General features: G+C 40.4%; 1 pseudogene; it reads right to left on the reverse strand.

Annotated features, from left to right (window-relative positions):
• Window positions 1-222: 222 nt before the first annotated feature.
• LOC128578959 (protein FAM98B-like) lies at window positions 223-5450 on the reverse strand (annotated as a pseudogene).
• Window positions 5451-22353: the final 16903 nt, after the last annotated feature.

Here is a 22353-nt window from a genome sequence, read left to right on the forward strand (position 1 = left end):
TTTTTTTTTTCTTTTTTAAAAAGTTACAACATGCTCAAGGATACATACTTATGGAAAAAATCATCACTTCATGGTAGTATAAAACAATGTTCTTACATATTAACCCAATTCAAGAATGATATCATCAGGGAGTCTAACATGGTGTTTACTTCAAAGATGATATTCAAGTATGTTATTTAAAACACTATCAAGAAGCAAGCACTGTTATCTAATTTTTTAGTTTTAGTATCTTCTATATCCTCCTCCACCATCACCACCACCTCCTCCATATGGATCTCTTCTACCATAACCTCTTCTACCATAACCCCCTCTTCCACCATAGCCTCCTCTTCCATCATAATTTGCCCTCCTACCATAATCTCCCCTGCCTTGTAAACTTCCTCTATCACTCTCTTCCCTACCCCACCCAGCTCCTCCTCCACCCCAACCCCAGTCACTTCTTCCACCTCCTCTTCCTCTACCACCTCCACCCCACTCCCACCCCAACCACCCCTTCCGCCGCCTTCTTGTCTCTTTTGCCAAGCAGGCATTTCAGGAGGTGGTGGTTCAATTTCATTTGGCCATCCTCCCCTGTCAGGGCACCCTTCCCATCAGCACCTTATTAATGGCACATGCTGTCTTCTCTCGCCTAGCACCACTACTTGTCCTAATGATCCTGGACAGATCTTCACAAGCAGCAAGCAGATGCACCATTGTAACTGTCGTCTTGGGTGACAAAGCATAACACTTAGGCTAATAAATCCTTGCTATGTCATCTGTTTTTACTTTTGCTCTATCAGACCATCTAAAGGACTGTACTGTCATGTTTAGGTGTTTCATTAACATTCTCCAGAGGCACCCATATTCACAGGAAAGAGCTTCATTGATTCTTTCTAGGTGTTCTGCTTGTTCTGGATTTAAATCAATTTTCAGCAGTGGTTTTCCCACATGATTATTCTGAACTTTTGAGAGAATATCTTTCACCTTTGATTCCACTTGGTTTAGCATAAGTAGAATGTCAGAAGTTGTTGTCTTGGGTATACCAAGGGTATCATACATAGCTTGAACTTCCTGATGAATTTCACTATTTTTATCTAATTGAGAATGTTTACATTTTTTATTCTGTAATATCTGTGAGGCTTGAAGTTCTATACTTAAAAATTATACAAGTTTCAAACAGTCCTCCTTTTTAAATGGTCTTTAATATCTCCTGATATGAGTACAGAATATGGACATGCCATTTCTTTTAAAAAACCACTTATCTCAAGCTGGAAGCTCTCTAGATCATCTCCCCCAGCTGAAGTGATACTTTCTTCCAAGTTGCATAATGATTTTATTTGAAAGCCTAACCAAACACAGAGCTCTGAAAATTCTGGTGAAGACAGTCCACCCTCTGCTGCCTTGGTAAGGGCTTACTCTTCTAACAGGCATCCCTTATACTGATTTCTGGAATTTCAAAGACATCCAGGATCAGTTCTTTGGCTTGACATTGTGTCAATCATTAAAACACAACACCATGCAGCTCTGGAATTTGTGGTGGTTTGGGAATTTGGCACAGCAGAAAAAACCTGTTTTAATCCTAGCACCATTATATGCTAGGTTATAGAATTCAGGTTGCTGTGGTACATGCCATGGTATTGATCATTTTATAACAGCTTGTTGAAAGAAAATAATCCTCCCAACATTAGAGGGAGTTCCCGAATTTCATAGATCTCTTTGAGACCAGTCCTTTCAGATTATAACATGACTACTCTCAGAAGGGCCAGAACCATCTCAAAAAGACATAATCAATGTTTTTATACCTGAGCTGGTGGGTTCAAATCCAACCTGAGCCCTACAATCAACAATGACGGCTGTAATCAAAAAAAAAAAAAAAAATAGCCAGGTGTTGTGGCCGGCGCCTGTAGTCCCAGCTACTTGGGAGGTGTAGGCAGAAGAATCGCTTTAGCCCAGGAGGAGTTGGAGGTTGCTGTGAGCTGTGATGCCATAGCACTCTATCCAGGGCAACAACTTGAGGCTCTTTCTCAAAAAATAATAATAACAATAAATATTTTAAGTTATCAAATTGTGTGAAAATTTGTTAGATAGTAATAGAAAATTAGTAATACTGGGCGGTGCCTGTGGCTAAACGAGTAGGGCGCCGGTCCCATATGCCAGAGGTGGTGGGTTCGAACCTAGCCCCAGCCAAAAAACAACAACAACAACAAAAAAGAAAATTAGTAATACTAATCAGCCATTAAAAAAACTAAAATCCTGTTATTCACAACATAGCAACATTAATAAACCTTAAGAACATTATGTTAAATAAAATAGAAAACAGTCAGGAACAGAAAGACAGATAGTACAGGATATCATTTATATGTGTAATCTAAAAAAACAAATACACAAACAACAACAAATACTTTAGAGAGTAGAATAATGATTATGGAACACTGTGGAAAGGTAGATTAGGGAAGAATTAATCAAAATACATAGTGTTTTAGTTAAAACAAAGCTCCAGAGATCATTTGTGCATCAAGGTAACAAAAGTTTGTAACAATACATTGCATATTAGAAAATTGCTGATAGTAGATTTTTAGTTTTCTCCAAACACACACAAAAGTATATAAGGTAGTGTATATGTAAATTACTTAATGTATTAAAACATTTCATACACTGAAAGTATGTGCAATTTTTGTTTGGTAATTAAAATTGTTTTTCTCAATTCTAGGCTGGAAAGCCCTTACATATATCTTTCCTGTACTGTTTGGATCAATAAGCTGTAGTTTGCATTCTCTTTCTAAGTTAAGAGGTTGTTATTGCACAGTAACATCTTACTATTTCCTGGAAAATGTTTGGTAAACATAGAACATATAATGTGTGTTTGCTGTGACTGGACACACAATTTGCTATCTTTCAAGAGAATTATATTTGTGTATTTTGTATGCTGAGCAGGAATATAAGTATTCATGACTAAAAGAGATGGTGATAAAATATATTATCCAAAATAGACCGATACATGTAATAATAATGTTTGGCTTTGTATTTTGATCTAGGCAATGAAATATGAAAGGTAGGATAGGAGCTTAGGAAATTTCACCCCCAACTTGACTGCTGCAATAAAGATATTTTTTTTGTATTTGTTTTTTTTTTTTGATTTTTTTTTTTATTGTTGGGGATTCATTGAGAGTACAATCAGCCATGTTACACTGATTGCAATTGTTAGGTAAAGTCCCTCTTGCAATCATGTCTTGCCCCCATAAAGTGTGACACAAACCAAGGCCCCGCCCCCCTCTCTCCTCTCCTCGCTCTGCTTTTCCTTCCCATGCCATAACCTTAATTGTCATTAATTGTCCTCATATCAAAATTGAATACATAGGATTCATGCTTCTCCACTCTTGTGATGCTTTGCTAAGAATGTCTTCCACTTCCATTCAGGTTAATACAAAGGATGTAAAGTCTCCATTTTTTTTAATGGCTGAATAGTATTTCATGGTATACATATACCACAGCTTGTTAATCTATTCCTGGGTTGGTGGGCATTTAGGCTGTTTCCACATTTTGCGATTGTAAATTGAGCTGCAATAAACAGTCTAGTACAAGTGTCCTTATGATAAAAGGATTTTTTTCCTTCTGGGTAGATGCCCAGTAATGGGATTGCAGGATCAAATGGGAGGTCTAGCTTGAGTGCTTTGAGGTTTCTCCATACTTCCTTCCAGAAAGGTTGTACTAGTTTGAAGTCCCACCAGCAGTGTAAAAGTGTTCCCTTCTCTCCATATGCCAGCATCTGCACTTTTGAGATTTTTGTGATGGGGGCCATTCTCCTTGGGGTTAGGTGATATCTCAGGGTGGTTTTGATTTGCATTTCTTTAATATATAGAGATGATGAACATTTTCTCATGTGTTTGTTAGCCATTCATCTGTCATCTTTAGAGAAAGTTCTATTCATGTCTCTTGCTCATTGATATATGGGATTGTTGGCTTTTTTCATGTGGATTAATTTGAGTTCTCTATAGATCCTAGTTATCAAGCTTTTGTCTGATTGAAAATATGCAAATATCCTTTCCCATTGTGTAGGTTGTCTCTTTGCTTTGGTTATTGTCTCCTTAGCTGTACAGAAGCTTTGCAGTTTAATGAAGTCTCATTTGTTTATTTTTGTTGTTGTTGCAATTGCCATGGCAGTCTTCTTCATGAAGTCTTTCCCCAGGCCAATATCTTCCAGTGTTTTTCCTATGCTTTCTTTGAGGATTTTTATTGTTTCATGCCTTAAATTTAAGTCCTATATACATCTTGAATCAATTTTTGTGAGAGGGGAAAGGTGTGGGTCCAGTTTCAGTCTTTTACATGTAGACATCCAGTTCTCCCAACACCATTTATTGAATAGGGAGTCTTTCCGCCAAGGTATATCCTTGTTTGGTATATCGAAGATTAGGTGGTTGTAAGATGTTAGTTTCATTTCTTGGTTTTCAATTCAGTTCCAAGTGTCTATGTCTCTGTTTTTGTGCCAGTACCATGCTGTCTTGAGCACTATGGCTTTGTAGTACAGACTAAAATCTGGTATGTTGATGCCCCCAGCTTTATTTTTATTACTAAGAACTGCCTTAGCTATACAGGGTTTTTTTTTGGTTCCATACAAAACGCAGAATCATTTTCTCCAAATCTTGAAAGGACGATGTTGATATTTTGATAGGAATGGCATTGAATAGGTAGATTGCTTTGGGAAGTATAGACATTTTAACAATGTTGATTCTTCCCATCTATGAGCATGGTGTGTTCCTCCATTTGTTAATATCCTCTGCTATTTCCTTTCTGGGGATTTCATAATTTTCTTTATGGAGGTCCTTCACCTCCTTCGTTAGGTATATCCTAGGTATTTAATTTTCTTTGAGACTATGTTGAAGGGAGTTGTGTCCTTAATTAGCTGCTCATCTTCACTGTTATTGGTGTATACAAAGGCTACTGACTTGTGGACATTGATTTTATATCCTGAGACATTACTCTATTTTTTTACAACTTCTAGGAGTCTTGTTGTTGAGTCTTTGGGGTTCTCTAAATATAGGATCATGTAGTCAGCAAAGAGGGAGAGTTTGACTTCCTCTGCTTCCATTTGGATTCCCTTTATTTCCTTGTCTTGCCTAATTATATTGGCTAGAACTTCCAGCACTATGTTGAATAGTAAAGGTGACAGAGGACAACCTTGTCTGATTCCAGTTCTAAGAGGAAAAGCTTTCAGTTTTACTCCATTCAGTAAAATATTAGCTGTGGGTTTGTCATAGATAGCTGCAATCAGTTTTAGAAATGTGCCACCTATACCTATATTTTTCAGAGTTCTAATTAGAAAAGGATGCTGGATTTTATCAAATGCTTTTTCTGCATCTATTAAGAGGGTCATATAATCTTTATTTTTGCCTCTGTTAATATAGTGGATAACATTTATAGAGTTGTGTATGTTAACCAACCTTGCATCTCTGGGATTAAACCTACCTGAACATGATGAATGACTTTTTTGATGATAAGCTGTAATCTATTGGCTAGGATTTTGTTGAGAATTTTTGTGTCTATATTCATGAGTGAGATTGGTCTGAAATTCTCCTTTTCGGTTGGGTCTTTTCCTGGTTTTGGTATCAGGTTGATGTTTGCTTCATAGAATTTGTTGGGGAAGATTCCTTCTTCATTAATTTTTTGGAATAATTTCTGCAGTGCAGGAATAAGCTCTTCCTTGAAGGTTTGATAGAATTCTGGTGTGAAGCCATCTGGACCAGGGCATTTTTTGGTTGGAAGATTTTTTTTTGTGGTTTTTGGCCGGGGCTGGGTTTGAACCCACCACCTCTGGCATATGGGACCAGTGCCCTACTCCTTGAGCCACAGGTGCCGCCCTGGAAGATTTTTTTATTGTTTCTTTGATCTCAGTGCTTGAGATTGGTGTGTTCAGGAGCTTTATTTCTTCCTGGGTATGTCTAGGGAGAGGGTGTGATTCCAAATATTGATGCATTTTCTTCACATTGTCATATTTCTGGGCATAGAGTTTCTGGTAGTATTCGGAGATGATCTCTTGTATCTCTGTGGGATCAGTTGTTATTTCCGCTTTATCATCTCTGATTGAGGTTACTAGAGATTTTATGTTTCTATTTCTCGTTAGTCTGGCCAATGGTTTATCAATTTTATTTATTTTTTCACAAAACCAACTCCTTGTTTCATTAATTTTCTGAATGATTCTTTTGTTTTCAATTTCATTGATCTCTGATTTGATTTTGGATATTTCTTTTCTTCTACAGAGTTTAGGCTTAGATTGTTCTTCTTTTTCCAAATCCATAGATGGCTTGTGAGGTTGTTGATGCACGCTCTTTCTGTTTTTTGAATGTAGATGAATTTTCCTTTCAAAACTGCTTTTCCAGTATCCCACAGGTTTTGATAGCTTGTGTCTTCATTGTTGTTATGCTCAAAGAAGTTAATGATTTCCTGTTTTATTTCTTCCTGCACCCATCTGATATTCAACAGAAGATTGTTTAATTTCCATACCTTTGTGTGGGGTTGAGCGTTTTTGTTAGAGTTGAGTTCCACCATTAGTGCCTTATGGTCTGAGAAGATACAAGGTAAAATTTCAGTTCTTTTGATTCTGTTGATATTTGTTTTGTGTCCTCTCACAAAATTTGGATATGATCAATTTTGGAGAATGTTCCATGGGGTGATGAGTAGAATGTATATTCTTTATCTTTGGGATGGAGTGTTTTATATGCATCTATCAAGCACAGTTGTTCTAGGGTCCCATTTAAATCTCTTATATCTTTGTTTAATTTCTGTTTAGAGGATCTGTCCAGGTCTGTAAGAGGAGTGTTAAAGTCCTCTGTTATGATGGTATTATCAGATATCATATTGGTCATACTAAGGTCTGTTTCAAGAATCTGGGAGGATTTAAATTGGGTGCATGATATTTAGAATTGAAACATCTTGTTGTTGTATATTTTCCTTGACTAATATAAAGTGACTATCTTTGTCTTTTTTGACTTTAGTTGCTTTAATCCCACATGAATCTGAAAATAAGACTGGAACTCTTCTTTTCTTCTGAATTCCATTTGCCTGAAAAACTGTCTACCAGCCCTTGACTCGGAGCTTTAATTTGTCTTTTGAAGCCAGGGGTGTTTCTTGCAGACAGCAAATGGATGGCTTGTGTTTTTATACAGTCAGCCAATCTATGTCTTTTCAGTGGGTAATTCATGCTATTAACATTTGTTGAGATAATTGATAAGTGTGGTAGTATTCTATTCCTCTTATTTTGTGAGAATCCATTGCTTAGTTTTATCTTTTGCATCAGTGTGGAGGTTTAGTTCTGTCCTTTAATTTCTGAGTTCTTACTTTGCTGCTGATTCGTTGTGGTGGTGAGTATGCAGAACGGGTTGAAGCATTTCCTGTAGAGCTGGTCTTGTTGTGGCGAATTTCCTCAATGTTTGTATATCTGTAAATTATTTGATTTCTCCATCAATTTTTAAGCTTAGCTTAGCAGGGTACAGAATTCTGGGTTGGAAATTGTTCTGTTTAAGTAGATTAAAGGTAGATGACCAGTGTCTTATTGCTTGGAAAATTTCATTAGAGAAGTCTGCAGTCACTCTGATGGATTTGCCCCTGTAGGTCAACTGGCGCTTACTCCTGGCCACTTGTGGAATCTTTTCTTTTGTCTTGACTTTGGACAGGTTCATCACAATGTGTCTTGGGGAAGCTCGGTTAGAGTTGAGGTGACCTGGGTTCCGATATTCCTCTGAAAGCAGTGTGTCAGAATCTTTGGTGATATTTGGGAAATTTTCTTTTATAATATTCTCTAGTATGTCTTCCATTCCTCTGGGGCATTCTTTTTCCCCTTCTGGGATTCCTATAACTCGTATGTTGGAACGCTTCATAAAGTTCCATAATTTTTCATATTTTAAAGATCTTGAAAAAACATTACTTCGTTTTATATGGAATCAGAAAAAACCTCGAGTAGCCAAGACATTACTCAGAAATAAAAACAAAACAGGAGGAATCACACTACCAGACCTCAGACTTTACTACAAATCGATAGGTATCAAAACAGCCTGGTATTGGCACAAAAACAGAGAAGTAGATGTCTGGAACAGAATAGAGAACCAAGAGATGAATCCAGCTACTTACCGCTATTTGATTTTGACAAGCCAATTAAAAACATTCAGTGGGGAAAAGATTCCATATTTAACAAATGGCGCTGGGTGAACTGGCTGCCAACATGCAGAAGACTGAAATTGGACCCACACCTTTCACCATTAACTAAGATAGACTCTCATTGGATTAAAGATTTAAACTTAAAACATGAAACTATAAAAATACTAGAGGAGAATGCAGGGAAAACCCTTGAAGAAATTGGTCTGGGTGAGTATTTCATGAGGAGAACACCCTGGGCAATTGAAGCAGCTTCAAAAATACACTACTGGGACTTGATCAAACTAAAAACCTTCTGCACAGCTAAGAACACAGTAAGCAAAGCAAGCAGACAGCCCTCAGAATGGGAGAAGATATTTGCAGGGTATATCTCTGACAAAGGTTTAATAACCAGAATCCACAGAGAACTCAAACGCATCAGGAAGAGAAAAACAAGGGATCCCATCGCAGGCTGGGCAAGGGATTTGAAGAGAAACTTCTCTGAAGAAGACAGGCGCACGGCCTTCAGACATATGAAAAAATGCTCATCCATCTGTAATCATCAGAGAATTGCAAATCGAAACTACTTTGAGATATCATCTAACTCCAATGAGACTAGCCTATATCACAAAATCTCAAGAGCAGAGATGTTGGCGTGGATGTGGAGAAAAGGGAACACTTCTGCACTGCTGGTGGGAATGCAAATTAATACATTCCTTTTGGAAAGAGATATGGAGAACACTCAGAGATCTAAAAATAGATCTGGCATTCAATCCTGTAATTCCTCTGCTGGGCATATACCCAGAAGACCAAAAATCCCAACATAACAAAGATATTTGTACCAGAATGTTTATTGCAGCCCAATTCATAATAGGTAAGTCATGGAAAAAGCCCAAGTGCCCATCGATCCACGAATGGATTAATAAATTGTGGTATATGTATACCATGGAATACTATGCAGCCTTAAAGAAAGATGGAGACTTTACCTCTTTCATGTTTACATGGATGGAGCTGGAACATATTCTTCTTAGTAAAGTATCTCAAGAATGGAAGAAAAAGTACCCAATGTACTCAGCCCTACTATGAAACTAATTTGGGGCTCTCACATGAAATCTATAACCCAGTTACAACTTAACAATAGGGGGAAGTGGGAAAGGGTGGGGTGGGTAGAGGGAGGGGGATCCGTGGGATCACACCTGTGGTGCATATTACAGGGGTATTTGCGAAACTTGGTAAATGTAGAATGTAAAGGTTTTGGCTCAGTAACTGAGATAACGCCGGAAAGGCTATGTTAACCACTGTGATAAATATGTGTCAAATTGTCTATGAAGCGAGTGTATGATGCCCCATGATCATATCAATGTATACAGTTATGATTTAGTAAAAAAAAAAAAAATAAATAAAGTCCCATAATTCTGACAGTGAACGTTCTGCTTTCTCTCTCTTCTTTTCTGCCTCTTTTTACTATCTGAGTTATCTCAAGAACTTTGTCTTCTACCTCTGTAATTCTTTCTTCTGCATGTAATTCTTTCCTCTAACCTATTGCTGATACTTTTCATTGCATCTTTCAGTTCCCTAATTAAGTGTTTCAGTTCCTTCAGCTCTGCTATATCCTTTTTATATTCTTCATATCGTTCATCTCTTATTTGATTCTGTTTTTGGATTTCCATTTGGTTATTTTCCACTTTATTTGCAGTTTTCTTCATTGTTTCCATAGTTTCTTTCATTCTTTTCATCATGTGTATTCTAAATTCCCTTTCTGTCATTCCTAACATTTCTTTATAGATGGAATGCTCTGCAGTAGCTACCTCATGGTCCTTTGGCGGGGTTGTTCTGGACTGGTTTTTCATGTTGCCTGGAGTTTTCTGCTGATTCTTCCTCATGAGTGATTTCTTTTATCTGTTTCCTTGCCCTAATTTTCCTTTCCCTTCCTCTTGCTCTTTAAGTTCTCGTGCCTGTGGACTAAGGGTTCGATGCGTCCTTTTGGTACAGGACCAGAAGGGTGAGAATGTTGAAGAGCAAGAAAGGGATGAAAGAAAGGAGGACCAAGTGAAAAGAAAAAAAAAGAAAAGTAGAGAAAGGAGAGGGGGTGGGTAAATTGAATATTGACAAATAGAAGAGAGGCACAGAAAGAGGAAGACAGAGCAATATAGGTGTACAGTAGGGTACTTTGACACAACCTTAAGAAAAACCACCTTCTTGGGGTGCTCAGTTGGGTGGTTCCCTTGATGTCAGCTGCTCTTTGCTAACCTGATCAGACACAGTACCCCACCTCCACCAAGTAGAGAGGAAAGACAAAAATGCTATAAATCAAACCAAAACAAGCAAACAGAAAACTTTACGGGATAATATTGGTTGAAAAAGAAGTATTAGTGGCAGAAATACTAGCAAAATAAAGTTCTAGTTATTAAAAAAGGCAGCTATGGGAAATTATAATTAAACTAGAAAAATTGAGAAAGAAAAAAGATCTGTACGGAAAAGGTTCAAATTAAAAAACAAAACAACATCAAAATGAACAAAAAAACAACCAAACCAAAAAATAAATAAATAAATAAATAAACCACAACCAAAATCAAAGCATTGTCTGGGCAACACGTGGTCTTCTGGGGTATGAGATGTTTTTTTTTTTTTTTTTGTAGAGACAGAGTTTCACTTTTTGGCCCTCGGCAGAGTGCCGTGGCCTCACACAGCTCACAGCAACCTCCAACACCTGGGTTCAAGCGATTCTCTTGCCTCAGCCTCCCGAGTACCTGGAACTACAGGCGCCCGCCACAACGCCCGGCTATTTTTTTGTTGCAGTTTGGCCGGGGCCGGGCCTGAACCCACCACCCTCAGTATATGGGGCCGGTGCCCTACCGACTGAGCCACAGGCGCCACCCGGGGTATGAGATGTTAATCACAGTCTGATATGACTGGAGGCGGCTGATTTCTCAAACCCCAGCAGGTAGACACCCTAAATCTCTCAGCCCTCTTAAAAGGCACTTTGAACTTGTAAACTTGCTGAGCAGAAGCTTTCCCAGGAAAGTGCTTGTCGCTGGAATCACTGCTGAAGTGGCTATCCACTTACCCAGTGTGCCAAAACTGGTCTCACTCTTCCCCTGAGGGTTAGGGCTGCAAGGCAGCTCAGACCCCACCCTTAGGCTACTCAGTCGCTAGGTTACCAGCTCCCACCTGATTCTAGCTCTGCGACCCTGAGGGCGGAGCTTGCCAGAGTAGATCGCTCACAATGGCTCCCTGTGGCCCACAGCCAAACACTATTAGCTCCGTCTGGCTCAGTGGCACAAACTGGGACCCTAGACAATGGCCAAATTTCTCTGCACTCCTGCTCAGGCTCTCCCCAAGGTAGTTCAACTGAGTGCCAAGTCCAAAGACACCAAAACAGTTCACAGGTAAGGCTTTTCTGGTTTGCAGTCTCTGTGCTACTGAACTTACCATTGCGGGTGGGTTTAGACCGATTGAACACACATGACCTCTTACCGGTTTTCCACTGTTTTAGTCCTCCTCTTGGGGTCCAGAAGTCTCTTGGGGTCCAGAAGTCTCTCACTGACTCCCTGTATCCTCGCAGGGGTGATGATAGGCATATCCCACCAGCCAGAGATGCCTGGAGTCCTATCTCCCCAGACTCATGGTGCCCAGATGCAAGGAAGCTGTTATTCAGCTGCCATCTTGCTCTCTCAGTGCTTATTTTTTTTTTTTAGAGACAGAATCTCACTTTGTTGCCCTTGGTAGAGCACCATGACATCACAGCTCTCAGCAACCTCCAGATGTGGGGCTTAGGCTATTCTCTTGCCTTTGTCTCCATAGTAGCTGGAACTACAGGCACCCACTACAATGCCCCACTACTTTTTTGTTGCAGTTTGGCTGTAGCCAGGTTCATACCCACCCTATACATTAATTTAACTTGAGGGACAATTTTAGGACTACAGGCTACCCATCACAATGCCCCAATACTTTTTTAGAGGCAGGGCCTCTCTTGCTCAGGCTGGCCTCAAACTCCTGCGCTAAAGCAATCTAACCACCTCCCCTCCCATAGTACTGAGATTACAGGTGAGCCACTGCACTCAGACTTGAAGGAGCAATTATAAACTAAAATAAAATCTTAAGGCCCACCTCCTTAACCAGTAGTTGACTAGACCCCCTGTTGGCCAATGGGATCCCTAAAACTGAGTCATTAACCATGAGAAAGGAGAACAGACCTGCCTCATCAAGTCCCCTTGCCTCCCTAGAGATGTCCTCTGGGAGTAATTGATAAGCCTAAGGTTCTGATAAACATGTGAGCAAGTCCTTAGTACACACAACAAACCACTTGGGTCCAGGTACTGTCTTGTAGTTTGTCTTTGATTAGCAGACCCCTTATTTTAAGCATTTCTTTTCTCCAACTCCTTCTCTATTAGACAGAGCCTACCTAATCTTTCAGCCAGTTGTCGACCAAAGAATCTTTAAATCTACCTATAACCTGGAAGCTGCCTCCTCCCTTTTGAGATGTTCCACCTTTGGGGACCAAACCAATGTATATGTTCCATGTGCTGATTTATGGCCTTACTTGTAATTCCTGTCTTCCTAAAATGTATAAAACTGTAACCCCACCACCCCGAGTCCATTTGTTGAAGGCTTCTTGGGTGACTCTGGGCCATGGTCCTCTAACCTGGTTCAGAATAAACCTTTTCAAATTATTTTACAGAGTATTGGTTCTTTTCCATGGCCACAATGTTTTGTAGAAAACATTTTTGTAAAAGTAGGAAAAATGGCAGTTTCTATGTTAATACTGCAAAGCTTAGTCAAACTTGGGATCTTATTTGGGAAATTATCTCTCCACATTGCAGAAAACTGTAGTGGGATGTAAATCCAAGTACATGCTCCCTCATATGGAAATTCAACAATTTAGATCCTTTTTCCTCTGGTAATGTATACTGTGGAACAGTCAGAGAAAGGGCAGGTGAGGTAAATCAGCCAATCAAGACTTTTTTTTTAGGACTTCAAATATTGAATTATGGATACAAACACAAAAGCAATGGCTAGAGGGTATTCTTTTTATCTCTAGTGACTTGAATAACTTTTTCTTACTACAGCATAAGGCTCTATTTCCTGTTAGATTCTGGTATAGAGCTTGCTTAGTTCTTCAGGCTCATTATTTTCACAAATAAATATCTGTCCACTACTGTTAGGTAATTGCCCCAGAGAAAGCCCCTTCCTGCTTTCTACAAAGTTACAGCTCAATTACCCACTGAAAATTTCAAACTTATGGCCTCTCCCTACCAGCTCTTCCCCCCAGAGCAGTAACTCCTTATTGTCTATTCAACCATACCGTCACCATTCTAAGACTTCCCCTAACTGAACTTATATAAGGTTGCACTTTTCTTTGCTCTCTCTCTTTTCCTCCCTCCTCCTTGGTGTTGTCCTGCAACATCCCTCCTCACAAATAAAGACCTTTTGTACAAGCCTTGGTGGTCTATGAGATCTCTGCTAGTCAAGTGCATTCCCCCCCCCTTTCAACTACAAATAAACATCTGTCCAAAAATGCTAGTATCTGGTGAAGTAGGCTTCAAAAAAAAGGAGAAATTGGGCAGCACCTGTGGCTCAGTGAGTAGGGCACTGGCCCCATATACCAAGGGTGGCAGGTTCAAATCCGGCCCCAGAAAAACTGCAATTAAAAAAAAGAAATAGCCAGGCTCCTATAGTCCCAGCTACTGAGGAGGCTGAGGTAAGAAAATCCTAACCTCACTTAGGATTTTCTTAGGACTTAGTACCTAAGTCCACGGCACTCTACCGAGAGGACAAAGTGAGACTCTGTCTCTTAAAAAAAAAAGGAGAAATTAAGGAAAACAAGTTACAGAATTTTATCAATTGTAGACATGCTCTAACATAAAAGATGTAAAGGTCTGAAAAAAGGCAATCAAATGTTTCGTGAGCTTTTTCTTTTAACTTTCTCCCATTCTTTCTTAGGAAATAAACATCATTCTGTCTTGAGTCCAGTGATCTCTGTTATCTTAAATCACAGAAGATGGCTCAATAGAATTGTTCCAAGATCACAAGTTCATAGTTATCCTAAGACCAAAAACAGTAACTGTAGTTAAACAACAATATCTTTACTCTGGCATATGTTAACATTAGTCAAGTATGATCAAGCCCTAGGGTCAAAGGCCTCCATCCAAAAAGCCCTGTTTTTGTGTTTAAAGGCAGAATCGTGGTTTTTTGAGATTCTAGTTTGTGTCCTCATTTGCTGGAAAGTTAATAACATTCTCTTTCCCTTTCATCAAAGCACTTGTCCTCATTCTTTCTCACTTGTTTGGCTGTGGGGACAAGTATCAAACTTCAAGTAACTACAAAGTAGTTCAAGTAAGAATAGGAGAAATGTTAAATAAATTACTTAAGCCGAGGGGAGACAAGATGGAGGACTGAAGCCAGCTTTCAACAAAGGCTCCCGTCCAGAAGGAGAGTTAAGGGACAGGAATTTAGTAAGTATCCTGGTGGACTTGAGCCCCACCAAGAGAGAAGGCTGAAGAATGCACATCAAAACCGCTGAGGCAAGTTGTGATCACAAGGACGCAAACAAAAGGTACAAAATCCACCACCAAGCGGACGGGAGTCCCCCTCCCCCATGAGACCGGCTCAAGAGCCCCACAATTGAACAAGCGGGCAGAAATTAAAGGCCCTCCCACTACACTCCACAGGAGAGACCTTCTAAAAACTGGACCTACCTCCCCTACTGGGGTGCCGTGGCGTTCTCCTGCCGGACATAGGGCTGAATAAAACTTTGGGAATCTTTTGCCGGCAACCCTGAATCCCCGGCGCTCCCCTCCTGCCCACTGAGGTCTGGAGGCCTGTCCCCCAGGACTTTGGATCCTTGGGTGATTTCTCAAGGGGAGTGGACAGTCCCCGAGTTGCGACTGGTCAGCATTTACTCTGAGGCGCGCGAGTGAGAAGAGGGCACCGAGTGAGGAGAGGGCACCGGGCTGAGGGGGAGTCACGCCTCGCGGCACTTCCCTGTGGTGCAGTGCACCAACACTCCCCGGGCATACGGGGCCCAAGACTGAATAAGACTCTGGCCTCCCCGCTGAGAGCTGAGAACCCCTACTCTCACTTGGGGTCTGAGGGCCTATCCCCCAGGAGTTTGGCTCCTTGGGTGATTTCTCGAGGGGAGTGCACAGTGCCTGAGCTGTGTCAGGTCAGCGCTGACTCTGGGATATGTGAGCGAGGAGAGGGCACTCTGCTGAGGGGAAATCAAGCCTTGGCAGCACTTCCCTGCGGTGCAGTGCAGGAGCCCACCCCAGACCGTAGTATTGCGTAAAACTGAATGAAACTCTAGCTTCCCCCCCCACTCCCAATCGGGGTCTGGGGGCCCATCCCCCAAGAGTTCTGATTCTTGGGGGATCTCTTAAGGAGTGTGGACCCAGCACAAACTGCGGCCGCTCAGTGCTGACTCTGGGGCGCGGGACAGAGGAGCAAAGGGTCGCCTGAGTGCCCACACCAGAGCAGCAGTTCCCTGGAGGTAGATCAACAGCCGTTTTTTCTTTAACGGCAGAACGCTCACTTCTGGATATTCTGAGGCCACACCCCCTGTCTCCCTGGGCAACCAGAGGAGGCCATCGGTGACACGGCTCACAAACCCGGGAAGCTTCCAGGGCGGGGCCGACCCAGAGAGGTATTCAGACGCAATTCTCCAACAGCAAAGACGTTTGAACTCAAAACAGCCCGTCTTCTGTAGGCGACGACAGGAACAGAGACAGAACCTCACAAAGTTGTCTGTTCTGTTCTGTTCTGTTAGCAGCATCCATCAGGGATGGGGCTAAGCCTGAGTGAACACCTCCTTCCCATCACCTGCATCAAACACTCAAAGATGTCAGGCCCCATCTCCTCCTGCTAGATAGCGGCAGTCTGCGGGGGCCTGGCAGACTTCCTTGCGATTCAGGCAGGTGCAAACCCCTGGAGTGTCTGTTCACTGCAGGCAGCTGGGTTAGCCATCTGCAGAGATACCAGTGAATGGGTCCGACAGAGGGGCAAAGTGGGGAAGGAGACGTCAACCTTCCTAGACTGCTCTGTTTGCTGGGTAGCTCCTCCTGACTCCACGCTGCACTGGGGTGAGCTGTGTCAGAGGAGTCACCAGGCCCCTGTGATCCAGTTCCCAGAGACCGCTTGAACCCTTCCACCCGGGACAAGTGCCGATTGAGACAGTTGATTCGGACCTTTTGAACAGGGCTAATAGACTTAGGACTTTTCAGACGGTGCTCTGGGTGTGCGATTGTAGGAAGGTTTGATTCTCCTTTTCCAACTGGGGCCAGAGGTGGGCAGGCAGGGTGAATTAATTGCTGATTTCTCCACACAGCTGAGACTTCAAGCCAGAGTAGAAGTTGCAATAGGATCGAACAGAAACCAGCTGAAAACAAGACAGAACCACTTTGCTCCACAACACCAGACAGGGCCCCAGTTTCTCAGGCCACAACACTGTATGGGCCCTTGATAAAACCCCAGGGGAAAAACCAAAGGGAGTAAACCATGGGGCGGAATCAGTGGAAAAACTCTGGTAACATGAATAACCAGAATAGATCAACCCCCCCAAGAAAAGATACGGCAGATGTGATTGAAGATCCCATTCATAAACAACTGGCTGAGATGTCAGAAGTCGAATTCAGAATTTGGTTTGCAGACAAGATTAATAAAATGGAATTAGGAATTCGAGGAGAAATTCAAAAATTGTCTCAAGAATTTAACGAATTTAAAGACAAAACCACCAAAGACTTAGACACACTGAAACAAGAACTTACAGCCCTCAAAGATATGAAAAATACAGAAGAATCCCTGAGTAACAGAATGGAGCAAGCAGAAGAAAGGATTTCTGACATGGAAGATAAAGTCTTTGAACGCTCCCAATCTCTCAAAGAGGAAGAGGAATGGGGAGCAAAAACGGATCACTCACTCAGAGAGCTCTCAGATAATTCGAAAAAAAAACAACATAAGGGTTATAGGAATTTCGGAGACTGATGAAGTGGCTGCCAAGGGCACAGAGGCCGTTCTACATGAAATTGTGAAAGACAATTTTCCAGACATGCCTAGAGAATCTGAAATTCAGATAGCAGACAGCTTCAGAACCCCAGCACGATTCAACCCCAATAAGCCATCTCCCAGACATATCATAATTAGCTTACTAAAGTTAACATGAAAGAGAAGATTCTCACAGCAGCCCGGCAAAAGAAAACTATAACGTACAAAGGTAAGAATATTAGAATAACTGCAGATCTCTCTGCTGAAACTTTTCAAGCAAGAAGAGGCTGGTCATCAACTTTTAATCTCCTAAAGCAAAAAAACGTTCAACCCAGGATCTTGTATCCAGCTAAACTGAGTTTCATCTATGATGGAGAAATTAAATACTTCAATGACATTCCTATGTTGAAAAAATTTGCCATAAGTAAACCAGCTCTTCAGGATGTTCTCAGACCTATCCTCCACAATGACCAACCCAATCCTATACCACAAAAGGAAACTCACTCAGAATCTTCGGATCAAACTCCAACTTCCACACTGGCGAAAGGTTTAAAAATGTCCACTGGACCTTTGAAAAACTCGATACCCAAAATTCCACCAGACTTATCCTTACTCTCCATCAATGTGAATGGCTTAAACTGTGCTCTAAAGAGGCATAGGTTAGCTGACTGGATACAAAAACTCAAGCCAGATATTTGTTGCATACAAGAGTCACATCTCAACTTAAAAGACAAATACAGACTTAGGGTGAAAGGATGGTCATCCATATTTCAGGCAAATGGTAATCGGAAAAAAGCAGGTGTTGCAATTTTATTTGCAGATACAGTAGGCTTTAAACCATCAAAAGTAAGGAAGGACAAGAATGGTCACTTCATATTTGTTAAGGGTAATACTCAATATGACGAGATCTCAATTATTAATATCTATGCACCCAACCAGAATGCACCTCAATTTATAAGAGAAACTCTAACAGACATGAGTAACTTGATTTCCTCCAGCTCCATAATCGTTGGAGATTTCAACACTCCCTTGGCAGTGTTGGATCGATCCTCCAGAAAGAAGGTGAGCAAAGAAATCTTAGACTTAAACCTAACCATCCAATATTTAGATTTAGCAGACATCTACAGAACATTTCATCCCAACAAAACTGAATACACATACTTCTCATCAGCCCACGGAACTTACTCCAAAATTGATCACATTTTAGGTCACAAGTCTAACCTCAGTAAATTTAAAGGAATAGAAATTATTCCATGCATCTTCTCGGACCATCATGGAATAAAACTTGAATTGAGTAACAACAGGAATCTGCATACCCATACAAAAACATGGAAGTTAAATAACCTTATGCTGAATGATAGCTGGGTCAGAGATGAGATTAAGAAAGAAATCACCAATTTTTTGGAACAAAATGACAATGAAGACACAAACTATCAGAACCTCTGGGACACTGCAAAGGCAGTTCTAAGAGGGAAATTTATAGCACTGCAAGCCTTCCTCAAGAGAACGGAAAGAGAGGAAGTTAACAACTTACTGGGACATCTCACGCAACTGGAAAAGGAAGAACATTCCAACCCCAAACCCAGTAGAAGAAAAGAAATAACCAAAATTAGAGCAGAATTAAATGAAATTGAAAACAAAAGAATAATACAACAGATCAATAAATCAAAAAGCTGGTTTTTTGAAAAGGTCAATAAAATAGATAAACCTCTGGCCAACCTAATCAGGAAAAAAAGAGTAAAATCTCTAATATCATCAATCAGAAACAACAAAGACGAATTAACCACAGACTCATCAGAAATCCAAAAAATCCTTAATGAATATTACAAGAAACTTTATTCTCAGAAATATGAAAATCTGAAGGAAATAGACCGATACTTGGAAGCACGCCACCTTCCAAGACTTAACCAGAATCAAGTGGAAATGTTGAACAGACCCATATCAAGTTCAGAAATAGCAGCAACTATACAAAACCTCCCTAAAAAGAAAAGCCCGGGACCAGATGGTTTCACGTCAGAATTCTACCAAACCTTTAAAGAGGAATTAGCACCTATATTACTCAACCTGTTCCAAAATGTAGAAAAAGAAGGAAGACTACCCAACACTTTCTATGAAGCAAACATCACCCTGATCCCCAAACCAGGAAAAGACCCAACAAGAAAAGAAAATTATAGACCAATATCACTAATGAATATAGATGCAAAAATATTCAACAAGATCCTAACAAACAGAATCCAGCAACACATCAAACAAATTATACATCATGACCAAGTTGGTTTTATCCCAGGGTCTCAAGGCTGGTTCAATATACGTAAATCTATAAATGTAATTCAGCACATAAACAAATTAAAAAACAAAGACCATATGATTCTCTCAATTGATGCAGAAAAAGCTTTTGATAATATCGAGCATCCCTTCATGATCAGAACACTCAAGAAAATTGGTCTAGAAGGGACTTTTCTTAAACTGATAGAGGCTATCTACAGCAAACCCACAGCCAATATCATATTGAATGGAGTTAAATTGGAATCATTTCCACTCAGATCAGGAACCAGACAAGGCTGCCCATTGTCTCCATTGCTTTTCAACATTGTAATGGAAGTTTTAGCCACCGCAATTAGGGAAGAAAAGGCGATCAAGGGTATCCATGTAGGGTCAGAAGAGATCAAACTCTCGCTCTTCGCAGATGATATGATTGTGTATCTGGAAAACACTAGGGACTCTACCACAAAACTCCTAGAAGTGATCAAGGAATACAGCAGCGTCTCAGGTTACAAAATCAACATTCATAAATCGGTAGCCTTTATATACACCAACAACAGTCAAATTGAAAAAGCAGTCAAGGACTCTATCCCATTCACAGTAGTGCCAAAGAAGATGAAATATTTGGGAATTTACCTAACAAAAGACGTGAAAGATCTCTATAAAGAGAACTATGAAACTCTAAGAAAAGAAATAGCTGAAAATGTTAACAAATGGAAAAACATACCATGCTCATGGCTAGGAAGAATCAACATCATCAAAATGTCCATACTATCCAAAGCAATATATAATTTCAACGCACTCCCTATTAGAGTTCCACTGTCATATTTTAAAGATCTTGAAAAAACATTACTTCGTTTTATATGGAATCAGAAAAAACCTCGAATAGCCAAGACATTACTCAGAAATAAAAACAAAACAGGAGGAATGACACTACCAGACCTCAGACTTTACTACAAATCGATAGTGATCAAAACAGCATGGTATTGGCACAAAAACAGAGAAGTAGATGTCTGGAACAGAATAGAGAACCAAGAGATGAATCCAGCTACTTACCGCTATTTGATTTTTGACAAGCCAATTAAAAACATTCAGTGGGGAAAAGATTCCCTATTTAACAAATGGTGCTGGGTGAACTGGCTGGCAACCTGCAGAAGACTGAAATTGGACCCACACCTTTCACCATTAACTAAGATAGACTCTCATTGGATTAAAGATTTAAACTTAAGACATGAAACTATAAAAATACTAGAGGAGAATGCAGGGAAAACCCTTGAAGAAATTGGTCTGGGTGAGTATTTGATGAGGAGAACCCCCCGGGCAATTGAAGCAGCTTCAAAAATACACTACTGGGAGTTGATCAAACTAAAAACCTTCTGCACAGCTAAGAACACAGTAAGCAGAGCAAGCAGACAGCCCTCAGAATGGGAGAAGATATTTGCAGGGTATATCTCTGACAAAGGTTTAATAACCAGAATCCACAGAGAACTCAAACGCATCAGGAAGAGAAAAACAAGGGATTCCATCGCAGGCTGGGCAAGGGATTTGAAGAGAAACTTCTCTGAAGAAGACAGGCGCACGGCCTTCAGACATATGAAAAAATGCTCATCATCTTTAATCATCAGAGAAATGCAAATCAAAACTACTTTGAGATATCATCTAACTCCAATGAGACTAGCCTATATCACAAAATCTCAAGACCAGAGATGTTGGCGTGGATGCGGAGAAAAGGGAACACTTCTGCACTGCTGGTGGGAATGCAAATTAATACATTCCTTTTGGAAAGAGATATGGAGAACACTCAGAGATCTAAAAATAGATCTGGCATTCAATCCTGTAATTCCTCTGCTGGGCATATACCCAGAAGACCAAAAATCCCAACATAACAAAGATATTTGTACCAGAATGTTTATTGCAGCCCAATTCATAATAGGTAAGTCATGGAAAAAGCCCAAGTGCCCATCGATCCACGAATGGATTAATAAATTGTGGTATATGTATACCATGGAATACTATGCAGCCTTAAAGAAAGATGGAGACTTTACCTCTTTCATGTTTACATGGATGGAGCTGGAACATATTCTTCTTAGTAAAGTATCCCAGGAATGGAAGAAAAAATACCCAATGTACACAGCCCTACTATGAAACTAATTTGGGACTCTCACATGAAAACTGTAACCCAGCTACAACTTAACAATAGGGGGAAGTGGGAAAGGGTGGGGTGGGTAGAGGGAGGGGAATCGGAGGGATCACACCTGTGGTGCATATTACAGGGGTATTTGCGAAACTTGGTAAATGTAGAATGTAAATGTTTTGGCACAGTAACTGAGATAACGCCGGAAAAGCTATGTTAACCACTGTGATAAAAATGTGTCAAATGGCTTATGAAGTGAGTGTATGATGCCCCATAATCATATCATTGTATACAGTTATGATTTAATAAAAAAAACAAAAGAAAAAAAAAAACCCAAAGATATTTGTACCAGAATGTTTATTGCAGCCCAATTCATAATAGCTAAGTCATGGAAAAAGCCCAAGTGCCCATCGATCCATGAATGGATTAATAAATTGTGGTATATGTATACCATGGAATACTATGCAGCCTTAAAGAAAGATGGAGACTTTACCTCTTTCATGTTCACATGGATGGAGCTGGAACATATTCTTCTTAGTAAAGTATCCCAGGAATGGAAGAAAAAATACCCAATGTACACAGCCCTACTATGAAACTAATTTGGGACTCTCACATGAAAGCTATAACCCAGCTACAACTTAACAATAGGGGAAGTGGGTAAGGGGGGGTGAGTAGAGGGAGGGGAATCGGTGGGATCACACCTGTGGTGCATATTACAGGGGTATTTGCGAAACTTGGTAAATGTAGAATGTAAATGTTTTGGCACAGTAACTGAGATAACGCCGGAAAGGCTATGTTAACCACTGTGATAAAAATGTGTCAAATGGTTTATGAAGTGAGTGTATGATGCCCCATAATCATATCATTGTATACAG

This window comes from Nycticebus coucang, chromosome Y, assembly GCF_027406575.1.
Source record: "Nycticebus coucang isolate mNycCou1 chromosome Y, mNycCou1.pri, whole genome shotgun sequence".
In the NCBI taxonomy this organism is placed as follows: Eukaryota; Metazoa; Chordata; class Mammalia; order Primates; family Lorisidae; genus Nycticebus; species Nycticebus coucang.